Source organism: Piliocolobus tephrosceles, chromosome 1, assembly GCF_002776525.5.
Source record: "Piliocolobus tephrosceles isolate RC106 chromosome 1, ASM277652v3, whole genome shotgun sequence".
In the NCBI taxonomy this organism is placed as follows: domain Eukaryota; kingdom Metazoa; phylum Chordata; class Mammalia; order Primates; family Cercopithecidae; genus Piliocolobus; species Piliocolobus tephrosceles.
The window spans coordinates 200,664,796-200,676,388 of NC_045434.1; the positions used below are offsets into that span (position 1 = coordinate 200,664,796).

The following is an 11,593-nucleotide window of genomic DNA, read 5'->3' on the forward strand; positions in this document are numbered from 1 at the left end:
CAAAAAACTAGCCGGGCGAGGTGGCGGGCGCCTGTAGTCCCAGCTACTCGGGAGGCTGAGGCAGGAGAATGGCGTAAACTCGGGAGGCAGAGCTTGCAGTGAGCTGAGATCTGGCCACTGCACTCCAGCCTGGGCGACAGAGCGAGACTCCGTCTTAACAAAAAAAAAAAAAGAAGTCCCCATCTCCACACACAAAGAAAATATTTACAATTAGCCAAGTGTGGTGGTGTGTGCCTATAATCCCAGCTACTTGGGAGGCTGAGGTTGGAGGATCCTTTGAGCCCAGGAGTTCAAGGTTACAGTGAGCTATAATCATATCACAGACTGCAGCCTGGGTGACAGAGCAAGACTCTATCTCTAAAAAATAAATTAAATTTAAAAATACATAATTCAGCCAGGTACGGTGGCTCATGCCTATAATCCCAGGCTGAGGCCGAGGTGGGACCTGAGGTCGGGAGTTCGAGACCAGCCTGGAGAAACCCCCAACACAGAGAAACCCCATTTCTACTAAAAATACAAGATCAGCCAGACATGCTGGCACATGCCTGTAATCCCAGCTACTCGGGAGGCTGAGGCAGGAGAATCACTTGAACCCGGGAGGCAGAAGCTGCGGTGAGCGGAGATCGCACCACTGCACTCCAACCTGGGCAACAAGGGCAAAAATGCACCAAGATCAAAAAAAAAAAGAAACCTTCAAACAACGTAAAACAACGTATTAGTTCCTGATAACGAGCAGACATGAGGCAAATCTACATAATAGGCAGGAAACTACAATTCATTTTCAGATTATGATCCTTGCAATAAATTCTGGTACACTGCCTAAAATAAAACAGGTTATGCTTCCATAGGAAAATAAAATGAAATAAAGCATTCACATTGTTTCTGAAATTTGAGACATCACTCTAGCAGTCCTGAAGAGGGTGCTTCAAGCCTTAATACACACATAAAAATCATGTGGGGATCTTATTAAAATATGATTCTGAGTCAGTAAGACTGGGAAGAATCCTGATAGTTCAAATGAGCTCCCAGGTGATGCTTATGCTGCTGGGTCCACGGACTATGCTGCATACCTGAGGCCTTACACCCTTGCTTCTATGACAGTGGTAAAGATAACGGATAAAAATTTAAAGGAGGCCGGGTGCAGTGGCTCACGCCTGTAATTCCAGCACTTTGGGAGGCCGAGGCAGGCAGATCATCTGAGGTCAGGAGTTCAAGACCAGCCTGACTAAAATGGTGAAACCCCCACCTCTACTAAAAATACAAAAATTACCCGGGCGTGGAGGTGGACACCTGTAATCCCAGCTACTCAGGAGGCTGAGGCAGGAGAATCGCTTGAACCCGGGAGGTAGAGGTTACAGTCAGCCAAGATCATGCCACTGCACTACAGCCCAAGTGACAGAGCAAGACTCTGTCTCAAAAAAAAAGTAAAGCAATGTCCACTTCATTTAGAAATGTTTTGGGGCCAGATGTGGTGGCTTATGCCTGTAATCCCAGCACTTTGGGAGGCCGAGGAGGGCAGATGACCTGATGTCAGGAGTTCAAGACCAGCCTGACCAACATGGACAAACCCCATCTCTACTATAAAAATACAAAATTAGCTGGGTGTGGCGACACATGCCTGCAAACTCAGGAGGCTAAGGGAGAATCGCTTGAACCTGGGAGGCGGACATCGCGGTGAGCTGAGATCACACCATTGCACTCCAGTCTGGGCAACAAGAGCAAAACTCTGTGTCAAAAGAGAAAAAAGAAATGTTTTTGGATTCATCAGATTAGTCCGGGAGAAGGATGGTTATTAAAATGTTTATGTTTGAGGGAAACACAGCTTCTCAAAGATGGCGGGGAAGGGTCCTCAGAGTTGTGCCAAGAGCAAAAATCTACACGGCACTCATTATGTGCCAGTGAATAGTCCTCAACACTTCACATACATGAACTAATTCAATCTTCCTAACACTGCAGCACTGTGAGGTAAGCATTATTGCTACCCCTATTTTAGAGGAAGTAAACCTGAGTCACAAAGACGTTACTAAGACTGCACATAGCTAATAAGTGGCAGAACCAGGATATGAACTCAGGCAGTCTGGTTCCAGAGTCTATGCTTTTAATCACTATAGTAGCAATATATCAATCAAGAACACACAGAAGAATTGAAATGGCAAATGGCAATGACTTAATTTTACAGAAAAGGATGCAAGGTTAAAGGGTAAAGCGTTACAGAACAACAGTAAGTAACAGAGCCGAAATCAGAGTTTCTCTTCAGGTGACAGAGCACCAATGCTTAGTGAATACCATGACTTAACAATATAGTTTTCTGCTCTATTAGAAACTGTTCTGGACTTTAGTATAATGGCCAATGCCAAATCTTTGATTTAAAAAATATTTTTCTAAAATTGCAAGGAGGGACACCATACTGGTGGCAGAAAGCCTGGTTTCACTTCACGGAATAAGCAGTTTGAGATCAATGTCCCAGAAGAGTTCTGACATTCAGGACTTAAAATAGCAGCAGCAGCAGCAGAGGTAGCTGAAATGGCAAGTAATGAAAACTGCTTTAGTAAAAATATTTTGGACTGAAGGGATGAGAAACTAAAAGTAGAAACTAGTAAGACACAAAGCCTAACATGACGAGGAATCGGATCCAGTAGTGAACAAGTGGCAAAAGTTATTTGCAAACAAAGAAATAAAGGAAGCTAAGGAAACAAACATTAAGTGAATAATTTTTAGGCGAGTAAGGGAACTCGTCATCATAGATTTTCTAAGTGACAGTAAGTTGTCCAGACAGTGCAGCTGCAGAAGATACTGAACTAAACAGATGGAAAAAGTCAAGCAAAAGTAGATTAGTAATCACTACTTCAATGAGCCCAAATAAAGATATGGGCTGACCAAGCACAAAAGTTGTCTCAAGAAACACAGCACAAAGACCCATGGAATTTTAGGGAAAATGTTAACCCTCAGACATCATCAAATTCATTCACTTGAAAAATATTTCTTAAAACCTACTATTTGTATGGCAGTATTCTAGGCATTAGCAATGGGGTGACCATGTCAGGCCAAAGCCCTGCCCTCACAGAACTTACAATCTAATGATGAAATTTATGTGGAAGAGAACACTGAAAAAGGCATTACCATAAAATTCCCAAATGAAGCATTTTAATATAGAGGGATATGTTTATGGAAGATATGTTAACGCAATATTTAACCCTCTCTCCCCTTCAAAGGAAGCCCTGTAGCCTAAGGTGCTCATTAAGTGTTTCTCATCCTCTCAAAAAAAAAAAAAAAAACTAAAACAATAGAGAAGTGCATTTAAAATACTTCTATAAATAAAAGCACAACTTGTCTTTTACTTCCAAGAAAGTCTGACAGCAGCACAGCAGCTCATGCCTATATCCCAGCACTTTCAGAGATCAACGGGAGTAGACAGCTTGAGTTCAGGCATTCCAGATCAGCCTGGACAGTATGAGGAAACCCCATGTCTACGAAAGATACAAAAATCAGCCGCGTCTGGTTGCATGCAGCGGTAGTCCCAGCTACTGCAGAGGCTGAGGTGGGAGGATCAATTGAGCCTGGAAGGCCGAGGCTGCAGTGAGCAGTGATCATACCACTGCACTCCAGACTGGGTGACAGGGTAAAACCCTGTCTCAAAAAAAAAAAAAAATTTTTTTTATTTAAGTCCCCATACTACTCTAGGCTATAACATCTGCCTTAGAGTCTCAAAAAATTAAACTTAGTAAGAACAGGTGTTGGTTGTAACATGAAAACATTTTAAGAGTAAACAGAGGATGTGATACCTTTCTGGTCTTGAAGAAATTACTGAAAACGAGCTCATTTAATACTTAGTAGATTACCAATCTCGTTTCTCCATCTCAGTATAAACTATAAATTCAAACTACTGTTATTTTCTAAAAGGAAAGATACAAATTGATATTTAAAGTTATTAAATATAGAAAGCTCAAGAAAATAAGGCAGATGTGTTCCAATTTTATATGCCTAAAATATTACATCAAGGCTAACAAATGTATTTCAGAAGATCCAAGTTCCACACTTACCCAATGGTCTGTAATGTCTACACACTACAGAAAGCTGCCTTGAACCTACACTCCTTTTAAGTGTTTACCAATCTGTTCTCTACAGAAATGAGAAACAGCAGGAAAGCACTTGTTCGGACATGAATTATCTTTACAACAATGCATTACACAATTGGATCTCATTTGCTTTGCAGTGTTAACATTTTTCTATGTTACTATTGCAGTCGCGGAAGGATATAAAATTTAGGATGTAAACACTCTACGGAACAAAAATTGTGATCTCTGCTTGACCCCAAGAGTTCGAGACCAGCCTGGGCAATATGGCGAAACCCTGTCTGTACAAAAAATACAAAAATTAGCCGGGCATGGGGGTACATGCCTGCAGTACCAGCTACTCGGGAGGCTGAGGTTGGGAGGATCACTTGACCCCGGGAGGCGGAAGCTGTGGTGGGCCAAGATCGCGCCACTGCACTCCAGCCTGGGAGTGCAATATCCATTATATTTAGTAATGTCTTTGAGACCCTGTCTCAAAAAAAATAAAAACTGTGATCTCAAAATGAAAATATTAAATTTTTTGCTTAAAGATCCAAGTCTCGTTTTTAATAACCAAACTAAAATGTCTAGCATAGATCTGGCATAAACTGATCCTCTTTTTAACACAACTTCGCCACAAAAAGTGCACCTGAATCAACTTACGGAGGTTCCCAGCATGCCGTAATTCATAAAAGAGAAGTCAAACAGTCTGGGAAAGTCATTTTGGACCGAAAAAGTGTTCCCACAAATAAACCCACTTCATTCTAGTCTAGTCAAAGGGACCTCTATTTAAAGTTAATGCCCACGCAAGCGGCCGTGGACGGTGCTGTCTTACACTTTATTCCCTTACACAAACTAATGCTGGGATTTTAAAACTTCCTGGCTTTTAGGTGCACTGAAGGAGGTCATGAACACAAGTAACAAGGCTTCAAAACATCATCTGTGAATACGACGCGTTGGGAAGTAGGTAGGACAGGCCACTGGGTGACCAAGGCTGCAAAATGCTGTCTGAATTTGTTAAGTCCCTGACTTGCAGGAGTTAAGTCTCACTCCTTATACCGCGATGACGTAATCTTCTACACTGCATTTCTCTTGGACTTAAAGGGGAGGAAAAACAAACGAACAAAGAAAATTTCCCCCCGATAAGAGGAATTAACTAAGCAGCAGAATGACGGTTTCGGGAGGTGGTTAGGTAACTCCCCAAAAGGGAAGCTTCAGTTGAATCGGCAGGGAGCGGGCTGGAGAAGCGGACGAAAATGCTAGGAACTCGACCTCCGCCAGGAAGAGCAGCCTGGAGCCCGGGGCTCGGGGCCACCGCGCCGGGAAGACGCGGCCGGCGCGGAGCGGAGCGCGGACAGGCACCGCCGCGGGCAGCCCGCGAGCTGCCCTCCCGCCGCCGCCCTGCCGCGGCCGCAACGCCGCTCCCCTCCCCCTGCGCCGCAAAATGTCCGCCACGGCGCCCGGCGAAGCAGGAAGTCCAGGCCGGAGCGCAGGGCACAGAACGCAGCCTGTGAGCCCCGGGGACCGGCGCCCGGCCCGGCCCAGGCGCCTGCGAGTCGCTCTGAGGCCCCCGGCACCCAGGCGCCGGCCGCCCTTAGGAGCCCGCGGGGCCGGGCTGGGGGGAAGGGAGCCCGGGCGCCCGGGATGGGTGTGACCCCTTCCTTCCGCCGTTGCCGGTGACAGCCCGGCGCCGCTCGCGCCCCGAGTCCTGGCCGCGCGCCCCTCCGCGGGCGGGCGCCCCCAGCCTCCCCGGCCGCGAACCCCGCCCCGGCTCCCCCAGAGAACGCGGACCCGCGCCGGCCCGAAGGACGCAGCGCGAGCCTGGCACTCCCCCAGGACCGGTGCTCCCGAACCCCCCGAGATCCCGCAGATGGGGTGTCCCCGAGAACTGGGACAGGATGGGGACGGCGGGGACGGGACAACAGGGTGGCCTCTCCCGCAGGGAACCTCAGGCCCCGTACTCACCTCAGCTTCTCCACCGGGGCGTTGGCAGCACTGCGCGGGGTCTCCTCGGCTCCCGGACAGGGGCACGCACCTGACGTCAGCGCGCAGGAGACGCACAGTTGGGTGCCCGCGGAAGTGGGAGGAACAGGGAAGGGGTAGAGGCTGGGGCGGGTCAAGATGGTGCCTGGACTGCCCTGGCTCCGCCCGCCTGTCGCGCAGGCGCAGGCCAGCGCAGCTCGTGAGTTCGGGGCTAGGCTCCGCATCTGTTCCTAATGGTTGTATTTGAATAACACTGTGAACGGTAGTATGCAAAGCGCTTCCTCTACCAGTTCTTTGTTTGTTTGTTTGTTTTTCTGAGACGGAGTCTCGCTCTGCTGCCCAGGCTGGAGTGCAGCACAAGATCACAGCTCACTGCAACCTCCACCTCTTGGGTTCAAGTGATCCTCCTGCCTCTGCCTCCCGAGTAGCTGGGATCACTGGCACCTACCACCACGCCAGGCTAATTTTTGTATGTTTAGCTGACACAGGGTTTCGCCATTTTGCCCAGGCTGGTCTCAAACTCCTGACCTCAAGTAAGTGATCCACCTGCCTCGGCCTACAAGTGCTAGGATTACCCGCGTGAACCACTACCAGTTCTTTTGATCCTTGCAGCCTTGTGAAGCAAGGTATTATCGTCCCATTTTGCAGAGAAGACAGAAGCTTCTCTGAAAGGGCTGGTGATTTGCCCAAGATCACAGGGGTGGATGGTCTCTTACTCCCCCAGGCCTGTGTTCAGTCCGCAGTGATGTGAGAACTGAATATCACTCTTCTTATCTCTACCTACACCCAGTGTCCTCGCTGTAGCCACATGGGTCTTCTTTAGAGTTACAACCTTACCCTCAACCACAGGCCTTGGGGGTTTTTTGGGGTTTTGTTTTGGTTTGGTTTTGGTTTTTTTGACGTTTTTGCTGTCACCCAGGCTGGAGTGCAATGGCACGATCTCAGCTCACTGCAACCTCGACCTCCCAGCAATTCTCCCTCCTCAGCCTCCCAAGTAGCTGGGACCACAGGCACATGCCATCATGCCCGGCTAATTTTTGTATTTTTTTTTTTGTAGACACAGGGTTTTGCTGGATTGCCCAGGCTGGTCTCAAACTCCTGGACACAAGCTATCAGCCTGCCTCTGCCTCCCAAACTGCTTGGATTACAAGGTGTGAGCCATTACTTCTGGCCAAGGCCTTGGACTTTCTTTGCTCTGCTTCCCTCCTCTTCCCCTAAATTCATATCACTGCATTCTCCAATCATCCTGTCTTCACAGTATCTATTATTTGTCTTCTCTGTTAGTATGAAAGCTTCAGGAAAATAGAGAACTTCCCTCTCTTATTCTTAGATGTTTTCCCATGTTAGAGAAAAATTGCTTAAATTACTTATCTTAATAATGGCTCATTTATTGTCTACTGCCACAGCTATTTGGCCAACAAAGACACTTAATTCCAGTGTATTGACTTACAGTCATATTTTCTTTTGGGTTTTTTTTTTTTTTTTTTTTTTTGAGATGGAATCTCACTCTGTTGCCCAGGCTGAAGTGCAGTGGTTCGATCTCGGCTCACTGCAACCTCCACCTCCCGGGTTCAAGCGATTCTTCTGCCTCAGCCTCCCAAGTGGCTGGAACTATAGGTGCCTGCCACCATGCCCGGTTAATTTTTGTTATTTTTAGTAGAGATGGGGTTTCACCATATTGGTCAACCTGGTCTCGAACTCATGACCTTGTGATCCACCTGCATCAGCCTCCCAAAGTGCTGCAATTACAGGTGTGAGCCACCACACCCAGCCCTCTTTTGGACTTTTTAATTACACAAGAATAAGAACTACATTCTTTAGCATTTACTGCAGCTATGGCTAATAGCTTTGCAGGTAGTAGTAGCTAATTTAATACTCACAGCCACCCTATGAGTTAAGAACTGTTACCCCCACTTTCTGGGTGCATGAACTGAAGCTCGGAGGTGTTAAGGGATTTGCCCATCGCCACCATACCAAGCAGTGGCAGAGCTGAGATTTGCACTCAGGAGGCTGGCTCTAGTTGACTATGACACTATCACACTATCAAGCAGGCTTATTATAGAGAAATCAGAAGATAAGCTTCAGGCCAGGGATGGTGGCTCACGCTTGTAATCCCAGCACTTTGGGAGGTTGAGGCTGGTGGATCACCTGAGGTCGGGAGTTCAAGACCAGCCTGACCAACATGGTAAAATCCCTTCTCGACTAAAACACACACACACACATACAAATTTGCTGGGTGTGTTGGCGGGTGCCTGTAATCCCAGCTACTTGGGAGACTGAGGCAGGAGAATCATTTGAATCCAGGAGGCAGAGATTGCAGTGACCCCGAGATCATGCCACTGCACTCCAGCCTGGGCGACAAAAGTGAAACTCTGTCTCAAAAAAAAAAAAAAAAAAAAAAAGGCCAGGAGCAGTGGCTCATGCCTGTAATTCCAGCACTCTAGGAGGCCAAGGCAGGTGGATCACTTGAGGTCAGGAGTTCCAGACCAACCTGACCGACATGGTGAAACCCTTTCTCTACTAAAAATACAAAAATTAGCTGGGTGTGGTGGCATGCACCTGTAATCGCAGCTACTCGGGAGGCTGAGACAGGAGAATCACTGGAACCTGGGAGGCAGAGGTTGCAGTGAGCCGAGATCGCGCCATTGCACTCCGGCCTGGGCAACAAGAACAAAACTCCATCTCAAAAAAATAACGGGGCCGGGCGCGGTGGCTCAAGCCTATAATCCCAGCACTTTGGGAGGCTGAGATGGGCGGATCACGAGGTCAGGAGATCAAGACCATCCTGGCTAACACGGTGAAACCCCGTCTCTACTAAAAAATACAAAAAACTAGCCAGGCGAGGTGGCAGGCGCCTGTAGTCCCAGCTACTCGGGAGGCTGAGGCAGGAGAATGGTGTAAACCCGGGAGGCGGAGCTTGCAGTGAGCTGGGATCCGGCCACTGCACTCCAGCCTGGGCGACAGAGCGAGACTCTGTCTCAAAAAAAAAAGAAGATAAGCTTCAGCTGTAGTCATCCTTCTAACGTGGCTCACACCTGTAATCCCAGCACTTTGCGGGGCCGAGGCAGGTGGATCACTTGAGCCCAGGAGTTCAAGACCAGTCTGGGCAACATAGCAAGACCCGCCCCTACCCATCTCTACAAAAAATACAAAAACAAAACAAAAAAACTACATTGTAGTTTGTGAGCATCTTTCCATGTCAAATAAAGCATTATTTGTAAAGGCTACATTTTACTCTCCGGGCATTACAATATTTACCCAGACTCCTACTGTTGGAATTTGGGTTGTTTTGGGCTATTGTAAATTTATCACTATTGTAAAAATGCATAAGCTTCGTTTTTTACACTTGAGGGGAAAATGGTTGTTTCTTCCCTTCATAAGTCCAGCTAGCAGTGCCCTTTCCGTCATCCTGTCTCACAATCCCATAAATGTTCCCAGACAATGTCTGCCCTTTCCAGTAGCAGCAATATCTTGATGGGGTGTCACCCAACTGTTCAGCTTTTCCTGCCTTTATTCTGAGGACAAGGACTTACTTAGCACTGTGTCTTTTATGTTGTCAGGTTTTTTGTCAGAAGAACCCACCCAGACCTTTTCACAGCCCCAAACAGCAGTGACAATGGTGTTACTATTACTTGACCCCAATCTACCATGTCCCTCACTGCCGGCCCAGCCCCCAGCCTCCTAATGCCTCCCTGAAACTGCCTCACTGCTATAGCTGCCTCATGTTAGCAGGAAGGACAGCTTGTGGGGCTCCAGCTCCTTCCCGGTGGCTACCATTCCGGTGTCCATTCTTCCTTCTGGTAACAGCACTTCCATTTCTCCTAGAACAGCCCCTGCCCCAACTCTCAGTCCATGTGGCTCTAGAGATGACACTATCTCTAGTTGTGGGAACGGACATGTGACCCGGGCTTGGCCAATCACAGCATTATAGAGAGCCCTGTTGCCACACCATTCCAGCAATAGGCATGTCACCCAATGAGATTTAATTCTGGAACTTTGGTCAGAACTATTCAGTTCAGTGAATCTCTCTATTTGCTGAGGGTAGGATGTAATCGTGGCACTGGTGGCAGCCAGCTTCCCACTGCAAGCAGAGATGCTGCCTGAGAATGAGACCAAGACCGAGTGGGAAACAACTGAGAGATGAAGACATGAAACCAAGTCTCAGTGGCATTGCGTGAGCCATCAGATCCAGTCTTGCTTCAATCTTCAGTAACATTGGCAATAAATTGTCTCTACTGCCTGAACCAGGTTGAGTAGGTTTCTCTCACTTATGACTGCCAAACTCTTGATGAATCACTGCCACCCCTGCCCCGCTTGAATGTCCATGAGGTACTTGCCCCTACCCTCTAGGTAATAACTCCCAAATCTATACCTCTTCCAACCCCTATTCCCACTCCCATTTTCATTTTCTTTTTTTTTTTTTTTTTTAAGACAGAGTCTCGATCTGTCGCCCAGGCTGGATTGCAATGGCGCAATCTCGGCTAACTTCAACCTCCGCCTCCCAGGTTTGAGTGATTCTCCTGCCTCAGCCTCCCAAGTAGCTGGGATTACAGGCACCTGCCACCATGCCCAGCTAATTTCTGTATTTTTAGTAGAGATGGGGTTTCACATGGTGGCCAGGCTGGTCTCAAACTCCTGACCTCAGGTGATCCACCCACCTCAGCCTCCCAAAGTGCTAGGATTACAGGTATGAGCCACTGCACCCGGCATCCCACCTCCATTTTCAAATTTCCAGCTACTCAGCACCATCAAAATAATCTACCAGCTCCCACCTACTCCAGGGTCTAGGCACCCATGTCTGCTCTTGGCCCCTACAGCCTTGTATATCCAGGAGTTCCCAACCTTTTCTGCATCACAGATCCTATACCCACAAAATTCATATCTAATTTCTAGAGGCTCCCTTCAAGCTATCTGCTTTAGGCCAGGCATGGTGGCTCATGCCTATAATCCCAACACTTTGGGAGGCTGAAGCAGGAGGATCACTTGAGCTGAGGAGTTTGAGACCAGCCTGGGCAACATATTGAGACTTCGTCTCTACAAGAAATATAAAAATTAATGGTGTGGTGGCAAGCACCTGTAGTCCCAGCTACTTGGGGAGGCTGAAATGGGAGGGTCGCTTGAGCGTGTGACATTGAGGCTGCAGTGAGCCATGATCATGCCACTGCACTACACTGCATTCCAGCCTGGGTGACAAAGCAAGACCCTGTCTCAAAAAAATAAATAAATAAAAAGAATCTCGGCTGGGCGTGGTGGCTCATGCCTGTAATCCCAGCACTTTGGGTGGCCAAGGCGGGAGGATCACACAAGGTCAAGAGATCAAGATCCTTGTGGCCAACATGGTGAAACCCCCTCTCTACTAAAATACAGAAAATTAGCCAGGTGTAGTGGCACGTGCTTTTAGTCCTAGCTACTCAGGAGGCTGAGGCAGGGGAATCGCTTGAACCTGGAAGGTGGAGGTTTCAGTGAGCAGAGATGGCGCCATTGCACTCCAGCCTGGCCACAGAGCAAGACTCCAACTCAAAAAAAAAGAATCTCTGCTTTAATTCATTTGACAAAGC

The 11,593-nt window shown here is 47.8% G+C and overlaps 1 protein-coding gene across 1 annotated transcript in view; it reads right to left on the bottom strand.

Annotated features, from left to right (window-relative positions):
- CDC42 (cell division cycle 42) overlaps positions 1-6,153 on the bottom strand; it is a 41,890-nt gene extending 35,737 nt beyond the window's left edge. Inside the window, exon 1 of the mRNA XM_023219724.3 lies at positions 6,018-6,153. The gene's annotated coding sequence lies outside the window, so the exon portion shown is untranslated. The remainder of the gene's footprint in view (positions 1-6,017) is intronic.
- Positions 6,154-11,593: the final 5,440 nt, after the last annotated feature.